The following is an 8,374-nucleotide window of genomic DNA, read 5'->3' on the forward strand; positions in this document are numbered from 1 at the left end:
AAGACACCACATGAATAACCCAAGATATCCCTACATGTTGGTAACCCCATTCCAGTAAAACACATTTACAATATTTGCACACAATAGTAATGTCATCAACAAGAGGGGTCAACAGTTCTTGACTTAATAATAGAAAGACTCAATAACTCCTGTGTTATTTGCCATCTGTTGATGTCCCCAATACAAGGCCAGGTTGTTTGCACATGGAGAATATATAAGATACTTTTTTCCATTGCTGTGGAAAAATAAACTTAATGAATAAAGACTTTATTGTGGCTCACAGTTTGATGATACAGTTCATGATGGGGTCATGGCATGGCGGCAGGAATATGAGGTGTCTGGTCACATTACAGCTGCAGTCAGGAAGCAGAGACATAAATACTGAAAGTCCACTTACCTTCTTGTTTCTATTCATTCTGGGCCTTCATCCCAAAAATATGTTGTTGCCCACTTTCTTGCCTCAATTAAACCTCTCTGGAAGCTTCTTCACAGACATTCCTAGAGGTGTGTCTCCCAGGTGACTCAAAATCCAGGCAGGTTGACAGCCAAGGGTGACATCACAAGGAGGTTCCATGGCTTTCCCCTCACTTATGTCCTGTGATTGACTAATGGACAATTGCCAAACTTTAGCCCATACCACACAATTAACAAAAACCTGGTCTCTTCTTCAGAACAGCAGCCTTATTACCTCTTTGATCATGAGTCTCTTCTACTCCTATTATAGTCAAAGCAGCTGTGCCTATCTTACTGGCCTCATTTCTAGTACTCCTGGTCACAAGATCCTGCCACCCACTGTCCCAAAGACAACCCACTGGGAAAGTGCCCTTGAGTCCTCAAGGAACATTTCCTGAACCCTAGTCTCCTTGGGAGGTCCTTCTTTCTTCTAGAACCACATCTTGACCGTCCCCCTCGGAACAACCATGGTACAGTGATCTGCTTGACCTAGGCCACCTAGGTCACCTAGGCCAAAGTTCTCTCTACTTCCCATGACAAGGTGACATGTGATGCCTGTCTTTGTGTTGGGTTGGATGATCTTAATTTCTTACTCACCCATTATCAGCTCTCTTCCTGCCCTGCAGTCTCTGTGCAGAGGTTCTAAGATTGAGTAACCAGCTTAAAGGATGGCTTCCAACCCTCCGCAGTCCTGGAGTCGCAGGCTCAGACTGCTGACCTGGAGCTGCGGCCTGAACGGTGTTGACTCATCGTGTGGTTGCTATTGCTGTTCTCCTGTGTCAGGACAGGGAAGGCCTCCTCCTTAAGCCCAAAACACATAAATAAATGGGGTGGGGGGTGGGGGGAGAGAGAGAGAGAGAGAGAGAGAGAGAGAGAGAGAGAGAGAGAGAGAGATCAGTCCAATGGTTACTTTTCAAAGAGGCAAACCAGCAGACACCTGGGCTCCACTTGCAGCTGTTTTGAGTTGATCAGGTTAGGAAAAGGGCTACACTTGACCATTTTCCCAGTTTTCTTAGGAATGATATTGTCGAGCCAGGACTGAAAGCTACTAGTATAGCTCTCTGATTCATGACATGAGTAAGACTCAGAATGGTGGCCTGCCAGTGCTTTACGGCAGACGTGGGCGTCCCAACACCAAGTTCAAGGAAAAATGGCAACAGATGCCACCTCCCTACTCCTAGTAGGTCTGAGTCAGCACAGCAGACAACCAGTGTGACTACAGAAAGAGCACCTAAGCAGCTGGTTTTAAAATATCCTCAGCCTAGGCCTGCTGCTGCTGCACGGAGCTCTCCAAGCCTGAGATGGGAGGATCACTAGAGCTCCCACTGCCTAGGAGAGGGTAGCACCAGAGTCTTCCAAGACAGGATGCACCCCCTCTGTGGCCTGGATTAGAGTCTGGGCTGCAGATCTCCCCTTTCCCTCTGTGAGACTCTGGTGTAACGTCACTCCTCGGTCTGACTTGGACTCTGTTGTGAGACTCAGCTTATTATGTTGGCTTATAACCCTACATCTAAGCCCCTCTTCCCCGGTTGCCCTGGAGACAGGGGAGACGTCTTCCCTACAGTGGACCTAATTTCATCACTGCTGGGCAAACCTCAGAGGCTCTCCCCACCCTCCTGCAAAACACACACACACACACACACACACACACACACACACACACACACACACACACCACTCCTCTCAGGGACTAGGAAACTGCACTCATTATACACACTATTAGCCATAAAGGCTTCAGGGGCTATTAGAGAGAAACAAAAGTTCCCCCAGTGGCTTCCACGGATGGCCTGAATGTTTGTCATTGTCCTCAAACAACAATATGTCACAGGGACATATAATTCGGCTGAATCTGAGCAGGCCCCTGGCTCCTCGCTGGTTTATTTATGTCATTTATCGGGAGCTTTTAAGGAATTGTTTTCCCCAGTCAGCCTCCTGCAGCAGCGATGGAAGCCCATTGTCAGCCTCCAGGAGTCGGAATGGCATCTCTGTCCAGTCAATACAGCCCTGCTCGTTTATGGAGCCTAGAAATTGGGCTTCGTTGAGAAGAGACAAATGGCATGCCTTTGAGAAAGTGTGGCTCAAGATGCCCCCAGGCTTGGTGTGGGTCAGCTGGGATTCTGATATCTTTCAACTAAATGTAGCAATTTATTTGTGGAAAGCCCATTAGGACTAATAGTTTAAAACCATTTTAAAAGATAAGGGTGTCCAGCCATATCAAGATTGTTTTTGCTAAATGCACCCTGTTCCTTAAAAAAAAATTGAATCTTGCAAAGAATCCCATAAATCTATTCTTACCAATTCAAGTCACATAAAACAATTAAAACTAAACAAATCTGATACCATTGCTAAGTGATTTTTAAAAAATCTCCCCTTTAAGTACATCAAGCTTGGCAATTCTCACCACCAGGAAAACATGCTTAGACATCCACGTTATTCATGGCATCCCTCTTTAAGAAGAACAATTGAACAAGATCTACAGATCTACCTGGGGTAAGAGAAGGCCATCATTTACAGAAATGGGACAGTGGAGCGTAAGGAATCTTCAGACAGAAGTAAGTTGTACCCTTGAACCCTTCCTGTTCTACATGTATGGAGGCATCCTGGGTAACCACACAGGGAAAAAAATGCCTCTCCAATTCACAGGGGCAAACAATGCTGAGTGGAGTAAGTGATCCAATAGAGAGGAAAATAAAGATGATTCACATTGATTCTGACAGCCTTGAAGAAATTGTACCCTTTACTAAAGTAATTCTATTCTACATCTGGAAATTGATTCTAGAGAGAAAGGACCAAGAATGTTGGAAGGGGAATTGAAAAAGCAACAGGGGGATAAAGGAGCATGAGAGAGGATGTAGGATGTGCAGTGAAGTCTTTGCAACAGGGGCAATAGTAATCACCCCCAAGGTGATGATGATGAAATAAGTGTGGTAAGTGTGGAAGCTCCTGTAATGAAGTGTGATACTGTAATGTTTATAGAAAGTTATACAATAACAAAGGGCTTATGAGTCAAGATTCTAGAAGGTCAAAGGGTTGGGATGTGGTCCACTTGGTGGAATCCTAGCATGCCCGAAATCCAGGGTTCAGGGCCCAGTACTGCACAAAATTAGGCATGGTGGTATACATGTAATCTCAGGAGGTAGAGGCAGGACAAGTGCAGTGGGGAAGGGTCTAGGCCATTCTTGGCTACAGAGTAAGCTCAAGTCTGGACTATACAAGAACCTGTGTTAAAAAGAAAATCAGGATGTAAAAACGTAAGATTGTGTCTGTGTGACAGAGTTGTGATATGTAACCCAGGCTAGCCTTAAGCTTATAATTCTCCTGCCTCCGTCTTCTGAGTGCTAGCATTAGAGGTATGGGACACTGTGCCTACTTTCTTAGTTTTTCTTAAATCTAAGATACATAAGAAATACATAGGAAAAACAGGCCAAGCTGATAGTGCTTTACTTAGGTTGCTATGATCATATATACATAACAGAATCCTCTTTACCATGTAGCATTTATTAGACATCTACCTCAGCCCCTGCCCAAGGGGTGACTTGACTTTCCTCCTGTCCGTGATTGACAAGTTCTTTGAATACACATGCAAGGGGCTGTGCTTTCCTCAAGAGAACTCAGCTATAATGGAATCCTTTAATGAGCTCACACACTGACATAGACTCCCTTTCTTTTCCAACGGACGCTCCAGGCCCACGAGCAGCTGCCCCATTCACGTGGGCCCCCGGCTCTCTCTGCTTCTCTTCTCTGAAAGACACTCATGCTTACCAAGTAGCTGTAGGAATTACTCTGGTCCTCGTCGAGGAGGCTGGGGCCGCCATTGTTACCCGGACGTGGCCTCTCTGGATCAACTGTCTAACAGGCACATGAGCAGTGCTGTCCCTGATGATGGCTGTGTGGGTACAAAGAAGGAAGGGTGCCTCCCATCTCACACAGCTTCAGATATGCCCAGGACCCACAGGAAGCTAGGGAACCTGGGGACTTCAAGTAAATGAACACTTTCTCAAGCCAACCTCGGAGCGTGGCACATGTTATGCCTTCTTTGCAACGCATTCTCCCAGATGCCCATCTGTCCTGGGCCATCATTGACTTCCTGTCTTTGTTCTCCCCTATGCTATTTATCTTTTAGCATGCTTACCTCACATCCCAGCACGGCCCTATGCTTGCTTTCCCCCCACACTTTTTCCTTTCTTACATCCATATATTTCACTGATACAACGACTCGTTTTCCTAGAGAATTCTGGAAGGACAGAGACAGAGATGGGTTTACCTGTGTTTCCTGAAGCTGCAGGCCCTGTCCCATAGTCTGGCACATTGTAGGCATTTCACAATATCGACAGAGTGATTGAGAGATGGACAATGCAACCACAGGGAAAATGGTGAATCTGAGTAACTGTTCAGTGATTGCTGTTTAGAGAGAATGTTTGCCTATCTATCCCGGGAGAGGAGTGATGTGGCATTCATTTCACAGGTGGAGAGATGAAAACCCAGAGTAGATAGTGTGCCCACGGCCACTTGCACGCTATGCTGGTTTGCTTGCACTACCACAACAAAATGCAGTGGTGAATGGTTTGATAGCACGCTCGTTTTCTCACTGAACGGAGGCTGGAAGGCCAAGATCAAGGTGTTGGTGGGGTTGAGGTCTCCTTGGCTTCCAGATGGCCATGTCTTCGTATAGTGGTCCCTCTGTCTGACTGTACCCTAATTTCTCCCTGTCAGGAGTCTAGTCATCTGGTTAGGGCTCACCCATGTGACCGTTTTTAGTCTAACTACTTTAAGTGTCTGAGCTTTAAAAGCAGTCATCTTTTCTGGCACCAGGGGAGCGTGGGAATTTGGCGGACACCATTCAGCCCCTGAGAGACAGCAAGAAGGCAGCGGAGCTGCAGCACAAATGTGAATCTCCTGGCTCCTCTCCACTCTGAGTAGGATAGCCCTTGGCCCTCAGGCATGACAGCCACCTCCCACACTGCCCTGTATCCTTCCACGGTAGGGTCTCCCCTCCCTTTCTCCACGCATGCACAGTCTCCCATTTCCTGGGGGTGGCACGTGACCCAATTTCTCCTCCACTCATGAATCTTATTAATCTGATTCCTTCAGCACTTCAGATTCCACTGAGAGTCGCACAGGGACCATCTTCTGTGCTATGTCATCTGTGCTGGCATCACTCTTCCCAACGGCTCCCCAGGCAGCAACTCAGTACCTCAGAAACCCACAGCCCAGATGACGCACCCTCCAGGGGAGTCCAAGATGCTGCTCTAGAAGGGCAGGGAGGAACTGACCTAGCAGAGTGCCTGAGATGACCAGGGCTTCACCTGCTGCCATGTTGTCCCACCACCCCAGCTCCCCATGGTTATTAGTTCTTTCTCCCAAACTTACAATAAACAAGTGGACTTCCTGCACTTGCTTTGTTGGTACATTTCTTCAGCTGACTGCTAGTCCCCAGCTCATCCCAAGCATTGCCCAGCCATGAACACTATTACCCCAAGGTTCTGCCCAGACCCAAGCAGTGCCCCATTGTGGCTCTATTCCTGCTCAGATCCCATGATGCTACTTAAAGAGCACAATCATTAGACCACAGAGGTCTCTTCCCGCCGTGTAAATCTACTATCAAGTGTCACTGGCCAGGCTAATGGATCTGATCGACGGCTCTATGACTGAAGTCCCAGGAAGCTTTCCAAAAGGCTGGGACATGGCTCAGTAGGCAAAGTGTTTATCATATAAGCATGAGGGCCTGAGTTCATATCCCCAACCCTCATATAAAAATCCAGGGACAGTGGCATATGCCTGTCATCACAGGACTGGGGAGATGGGGACTGCAGATCCCTGGTGTTCACTGGTAATCTAGCTTTATCAGTGAATTCCATGTTCAATGAGAGACCATAGAAAGTGAGGAAGACATGACACCAACCTCTGGCCTCCATGTGTAGATGTGTGCACACATGCACGTGCACAGCACACACACACACAAACACAAACACACACACACACACACACACACACACTTTTTTAAAAAATTTATGTGATGGGCACAGTGAGGCTCTGGACCCTGGTTTCCATGTAGAGCACACACACAAAGGGAAGAGATTTCCCATTGATTCTTCAGACCTTCAGCTTCTCCCGTGTCTTATGCAATGGCTGGGCTCTTAAGTTGCACCAATAAACCAGCCCCAGTCATTAGCCTCGTGCCATGAAGGTGACAGGGACACCCCCAATGGACCAAGGCAGTGAGACACAGAGAGCAGATGACCAGAGAGACCTGCAAAGAAGTGTGTCTCCCAGAGAAGTCAGACAACTGACCTGAAAAAAATATGTTGTCAGGTCAAGAAGGTCTTGGACCAAGAGGTCAGCAGCTGGAGCTTGGCTCTAAGGGACTCACTGAGTTGTGCCAGGATTGTTTGTGGCTCTCTTGTTCTCTCCATTGGCCTTCACATGACTGATGGAGACTCCACAAGGCATCCCACTGTGAGATCTGGTTCCGATCATTTTAGAATCAAGTCTACATTATTGATACATCTTCCCTACAAGCATCAATTCCCACCCCCTCTCTCTTCCACACACACACACGCAATCACATATACACACTCATAAACAGAGACAGTGTCACATGCACACACTCACACAGTCACATTCACACATCTTCATATTTTCTTATCCTCACACAATTCTCACACCCATCTCCTCTTGCAAACTCATGCTGTCACATGGGAAGAGGCATGCATGCACATGCATCAGGCCAGTGTACATGTGCACACACTCATGAGCTCGTATGCACACATGCATGTTATTTTTTTTTTTCTTCTCAACTTCACAGTTTTTGCTTGAAGTTTCCCAAAAGACAGGCAGTAAGATACTGAAACAAAAGAACACTGCGTGCAGGGCCCTTTTCCTCAATATCCTCCTCCAGGAAAATCTGGGTTTCACGGAATTTCCTTCTATGCACCATTGGCCTATTGTAAACAACACAGGGATCCAGAGTTCCTACAAAGACATAAGTGATGTGTGACATTTTTCTGGTCCTCCTTCTTAATCTTCCCATCTTAATCGGGCTATACTGTCCTTCGGGCTTGGCTCGTGACTCACCATCCGCCCCTTCCTGGGCTTCTGGTTTTCCATTCCTGCAGGATGCTCTCACTCAAGAGTGGCTCTCACTCTGGGCTCCCTTTTGGTCCTTCCACAGCTCGGAACTTCCCTCCTCCTGGTTACATATTCAGCTGCGCTCTTCCACATAGACGTCTTCTCTTCCTCCTCCCACCGCCCTGCTGAATGCCACACCCTGCCTCTTTCAGATCTCCCGTCTCCCAGGCTTGTTTTCCATGTACTCACATCATATAATCTAGAATGTTCTTTCTCAAGTGTTTTATCTCCCTTTACCCAGAGAGAAGGGAAGCTCCCAAGAGACAGAGACAGCTATCAGTTTGGGCCACAGGCTGTTCCCCAGCACATAGCCGTATCGCTCCACAAATGCATAACCACCATTAGACCTGACCCCTCAAAATGGGGTACAATGTACGACGATTGCATTTACCCGGGGTCTGTGGGTTAGCAGGGTAGAGGCTGGGAGGGGCCTGGAACACAGGGCTCTGCAAAGGCTTCCGTCACGTAAGGTGGCTCCTTTACTTTCATTGTACGCCTTTGAGCTTCCTTGTAAGATTATATCTAAAGAAAGACATCCACTACTTTAGATCAAAATAAAAATGAAAAAAAAAAAACCAAACAGCAACAGCACTATGGGAAGATAACAAAGACAGATATGGAGTGAAACGTAGCTTTGCTACTTAGCAGGGCAAGGTATTAGCCAAGCCACATCCACGCTCTGGGCTTAAGCCCTTGTATATATATGAAAGGCCCTCAAGGATAAGTCCCGCACATCAGGCACACCAGGATACACAGCATCTACTAAGGATGACTTTGCCTGGCCAGAGAAGAA

The 8,374-nt window shown here is 47.1% G+C and overlaps 1 long non-coding RNA gene across 1 annotated transcript; it reads right to left on the bottom strand.

Moving 5' to 3' along the window:
- Positions 1-412: 412 nt before the first annotated feature.
- On the bottom strand, positions 413-8,043 carry LOC311583037. The gene is made up of 3 exons (XR_014774370.1): positions 7,973-8,043; positions 1,051-1,254; positions 413-605 (listed from the first exon to the last, which is right to left on the bottom strand). It is a non-coding gene; the product is annotated as an uncharacterized lncRNA (long non-coding RNA).
- Between the last annotated feature and the right edge of the window lie 331 nt (positions 8,044-8,374).

The sequence above is a fragment of the Acomys minous genome (assembly GCF_964271855.1).
Source record: "Acomys minous genome assembly, chromosome: 14".
In the NCBI taxonomy this organism is placed as follows: Eukaryota; Metazoa; Chordata; class Mammalia; order Rodentia; family Muridae; genus Acomys; species Acomys minous.